Source organism: Vulpes lagopus, chromosome X (genome assembly GCF_018345385.1).
Source record: "Vulpes lagopus strain Blue_001 chromosome X, ASM1834538v1, whole genome shotgun sequence".
Taxonomy (NCBI): domain Eukaryota; kingdom Metazoa; phylum Chordata; class Mammalia; order Carnivora; family Canidae; genus Vulpes; species Vulpes lagopus.
In genome coordinates this window covers 85020020-85025299 of record NC_054848.1, presented here as the reverse complement: position 1 = coordinate 85025299, position 5280 = coordinate 85020020, and the positions used below count along the sequence as shown (strand labels likewise).

General features: G+C 33.0%; 1 pseudogene; it reads left to right on the top strand.

Annotated features, from left to right (window-relative positions):
* The first annotated feature begins 847 nt into the window (after positions 1-847).
* On the top strand, positions 848-998 carry LOC121483732 (annotated as a pseudogene).
* Positions 999-5280: the final 4282 nt, after the last annotated feature.

Here is a 5280-nt window from a genome sequence, read left to right as displayed (position 1 = left end):
GCAACTTGGAAGACTCAAGACACGAATAGTCAAGGGAAAATAAAATCCAAATTTCAAGGATATCAGATCTCATTATTGAAGTCCTGCATCTTCACCTGAAATCTCATCTAGGGGATCCCTGGGTGGCACAGCGGTTTGGCACCTGCCTTTGGCCCAGGGCGTGATCCTGGAGACCTGGGATTGAATCCCACGTCGGGCTCCCAGTGCATGGAGCCTGCTTCTCCCTCTGCCTGTGTCTCTGCCTCTCTCTCTCTCTCTCTCTCTCTCTCTGTGTGTGTGTGTGACTATCATAAATAAATAAAAATTTTAAAAAAAAGAAATCAGGTGAAATCTCATCTATAAATATGCAATTACTTCTAGACTTACCATGTCTCCTTGAATGGCTCTATCTCAGCCAAAATCAATGTCAGGTTTCCTGTTGTACTCGGAGCTGAAAATAAGTCCCTGGGTGCCATGGAGATTTGAAGTTCTCCCTAAGCTCTTGAGCTTTTACTTAAATGAAAAGCCAATTATCCAAGCAACATTTATCTAAAAACCTGTTTGCTAGATTAATTAATTAAAATATGATGCAAGCCTACATACCAATGCCACAGAGACAAGGAGAGGGTTGACTAGTTTTTTAAAAAACTCCTTTAAAGCAGAAAACAAAAAGGAAGGATATATATATTTTTTTAACTTATGTTTTAACTTAAAACATAAATGTACATTCCTTTCCCAATATATTGTAATTTTTCTTGTATAAAATTCACCCATAAGTGTCATCAATGATTTCTAGTTTTGGTTCTTTCTGCATGGAGTCAAAACTTGTAAAGCATACTGAGTAAGGAATCTTACGTTGTGTGATCTCATCGCTTCTCAGCCTCTTGGCTAAGATCAAGTGTACTATGTCGTGTGATATTATTCTCAATTATTTATAGAGGTCATAATCCCATTTGGCTTGACAGCACCATTTTTAGTGACATGGATTTACTGAATTTTTCCAAATAAGTTTAGTATTCTTTTGTTTTTATTATTAAATGTATCATATAAAAATAACTTATAATGTGTATGTAAAATATAGAGAATAAACATTAAATGAAGATCCACGTACTCACAACCCAATTTAAGAAATATATTATCACAAATAACTTTGAAGGCTCTTGTGTCAAGAACTGTGAAGGGTCTGAGATTTTATCCTAGTTGCAAGCTGACAAGTTGGCCTGCCACAGTTTCATGGATGCTGGCAAAAATCAATCTAATTGTTTATCTTTATGCCAATATCATAGTCATGATTAACGTAGCATTATATTAAGACTTGAAAATAAGCTAGTGCAAGTCCTCCAAATTTGTTCTTTTTTGAATTTGTTTTGGCTAATTTAGGTTCTTTATATTTCTATGTAAATTTGAGAACCATCTTTTTTTGTCAATTTTTTTAAAAAGCATACCAACATTTTAATTGAGATTGAGTTAATCTGTAGATAAATTGTGAATAATTAACATTTTAATAATATCAAGTCTTCCTTCTGATTCATGGAAACAATATATCTCTCTACTTACTAAGGTCTCCTCTGATTTTTCTCAGTCTTACACATCTTTTCTCAGATTAATCCATAAGTATTTAACATATTCTGGAGCTACTGTTAATGGCATTTTTTCCATGGAAATTTTTAATTTTTGCTAATATATAAAAATACAACAAATGTTTCATTGATGTATAGTTGACATGCAATGTTACAATAGTTTCAGGTGTACAACATAGTGATTTAACAATTCTATATGCTATATTTACCACAAGTGTAGCTACCATCTGTCACCATGCAACACTATTACAATATCATTGACTATATTCCTATGCTATAACTTTCATTCTTATGACTAATTCATTTCATAATTGGAAGCCTGCACTTCCCACTCTCATTCACCCCTTTTGCCTATCCACCACCATCCTCTCCTCTGGCAACTGTCAGTTAGTTTTCTGTATTTATGTATCTGTTTCTGATTGTTTTATTTCTTAGATTCTACATATAAGTGCAATCACAAGGTGTTTGTCATTCTCTGTCAGACTTATTTCACTTAACATAATACTCTCTAGGGCCATCCATGTTGTTTGCAAATCCAAGATCTCATCTTTTTTTAGGCTGATTAATATTCTGATATATAATATATATATATATATATATATATATATATATATATATATATCTTCATCCATTTATCTATCCATGGATGTTTAGGTTGTTTCCATAACTTGGCTACTGTAAATAATGCTGCAATAAACATATGGAGGTGTACATCTTTTCAAATTAGTGTTTTTATTTTCTTTGGATAAAAACTCAGTAGTGGAATTATTGGATCAGATGGTATTTCTACTTTTAACTTTTTCAGGGATTCTATATTGTTCTCACAATTGTTGCAACCAATTTACATTCCCACCAACAGTGCATGAGGATTACTTTTTCTCCACACCAACACTTGTTATTTCTTGTCTTTTTGATTCTAGCCTTTCTAAAAGGTGTAAGGTAATAATATATCATTGTGGTTTTGATTTGCATTTTCCTGATGATTAGTGATGAGCATATTTTCATGAGTCTGTTGGCCATCTGTGTGTTTTCTAAGAAAAAAATGTCTATTGCAGTCTAATCAAGTGGGATTTATTCCAAGGATATGAGGATGTTTCAATATCCACGAACCAATGTGATATATCACATTAACAAAAGGATAAAACAATGATTATCTCAATAGATGTATACAAACCAATTGACAAAATGTAACATTTATTCATGATAAAAACTCTCAACAAAGTGGGTTTAGATGAAACATACCTCAACATAATGAGGGGCATATATGGCAAACACACAGCTAGTAACATACTCATTGGTGAAAAGTTGAAAACTTCTTCTACGATCAGGAACAAGTCAAAGATGGTCACTCTCACCACTTTTATTCAACACAGTACTAGAAGTACTAGCCACAGCAATAAGAAAAGAAAAAGAAATAAAAGGCCCTCAAATTGGTAAGAAAGAAGTAAAATTGTCACTGTTGTAAATGACATGATACTATACACTGAAAATTCTATAGGCTCTAGCAATAAACTACTAGAACTAATACATAAATTCATTTAGGGAATATAAAAAATAGTGAAAGGGAATATAAAGGAAGGGAAAAGAAATGTTGGGAAATAACAGGAAGGGAGACAGAACATAAAGACTCCTAACTCTGGGAAATGAACTAGGGGTGGTGGATGGGGAGGAGGGCGGGGGGTGGAGGGGAATGGGTGACGGGCACTGAGGCGGACACTTGACGGGATGAGCACTGGGTGTTTTTCTGTATGTTGGTAAATTGAACACCAATAAAAATTAATTTAAAAAAAACAAAAACAAAAAAAATTCAGTAAAGTGCAGAATAAAAAATTAATATACAGAAATCTGCTCTGTTTTTATACTCTAATAATGAAGTTTCAGAAAGAGAAATTAAGAAAATAATCTCATTTACAATTTCACCAAAAAGAATAGAATACCTTGGAATAAACTTAACCAAGGAAGTGAAAGACAGACCTGTACTCTGAAAACTGTAGAAAGAAATTGAAGATGACATAAAAATGGAAATATATATCATGCTCATGGATTGAAATAATTAATACTGTTAAAATGTTCATATCACCTAAAGTAATCAACAGATCCAGTACAATCCCCATTAAAAAGCCAATAGTATCTTTCACAGAACTAGAGCAAATAATTCTAAAATTTGTGTAGAATTACAAAAGACCCCAATGCACTCTTGAGAAAGCAGAACAAAGCTGGAGGTTTCATAATGCCAGATTTAAAGATATACTACACAACCATAGTAATTAAAACAATATGGAAATGGCACAAAAATAGACACATAGATAAATGCAACAGGACTGAGAGCCAGAAACAAATTCATACTTATACTGTCAATTAATCTATGACAAAAGAGGCAAGAATATACAATGGAGAAGACAGTCTCTTCAATAAACAGTGCTGGGAAAACTGGACAGCTGCATGCAAAAGAATAAAAATGAACTACTTTCTTACACTATACACAAAAATAAACTCAAAATGGATTATAGGTTTAAATGTGAGACCCAAAACCACAAAACCTCTTAAAGAAAACATAGGCCATAATCTCTTAGACATTAGCCTTAGCAACATTTTTCTAGATATGTTTCTTCAGGCAAAAGAAACAAAAGGGAAACAAAAATAATTGAGACTATGTCAAAATAAAAAGGTTTTGTACAGAGAAGGAAACCATCAACAAACTTAAAAGGCAGCCTACTGAATAGGATAAAGTATTTGCAAACAATATATCTGATAAGAGGTTAATATTTAAAAAATAAAGAACTTCTATACAACTCAACACCAAAATATACCAAATCATCTCATTTTTGTATGTTGATCTTCTATCCTGAATCTCTGCTAAATTCACTTAGTTTTAGTAGATTTTTGGTAGATTCCATCAGATTTTCTATATAGAAGATCATAAAGTCTTAAAATCATGACAGTTTTAGTTTTAGTTCTTCCTTTCTTATTCAGATTTCTCTTTCTTGCCTTATAGCAATGGACAGAATTGCCTGCCTACTGTTGAATACAAGTGGTAAAAAATGACTTCCTTGCATTGTTTCATGATATCAGAACACAAACATAGTCTTTCATCTTTACTCATAATGTTAGCTATAGTTTTCTGGCTGGTACACTTTAACAAGTTAAGATTTCTTTCTATTCCTGGTTTGCTAAGAATTTTTATCAAAAATGAATTGTGAGTTTTTGTCAAATGCTTTATCTGTGTCTATTATGGTGATCATAATGGTTTTTCTGTTTTCATCTGTTAATTATACTCATCTTTGAGAGTCAGCTTCTCAATTAAAAAAAAAAAAGGCTACCATACTCTGCCTTGTGAACTCTAAGTACCCTTTGCCTCCCCAGACTCTCAGCTTTGACTCGTCTAATTACAGATTTTAGTGGGCTCTGCCTGTATTTCCTCCTCCGTGCCATGGGCTGAATACACTCTTTAGACAGTAATCTAGGGCTCACCTTACTTTTTTCCTGTTTCTCAGGTACTATCACCCTTTCTTCAACAATACCCAATGTCTTGAAAATTATTGTTTTACATGATTTGTCCAGGTTTTTTTCTTTTAGCTGTTTTAGGCAGAAGGGCAAATCAAGTTCCTATCTTGGTTCCAAGCAGAACTCTCTGAGTATTGAATTTTGTCAAATGCTTTTGCACTGTCTATTTGAGAAGAATCTATGATTTCCCTCCTAAGGTCTATTAATATTGTGAACT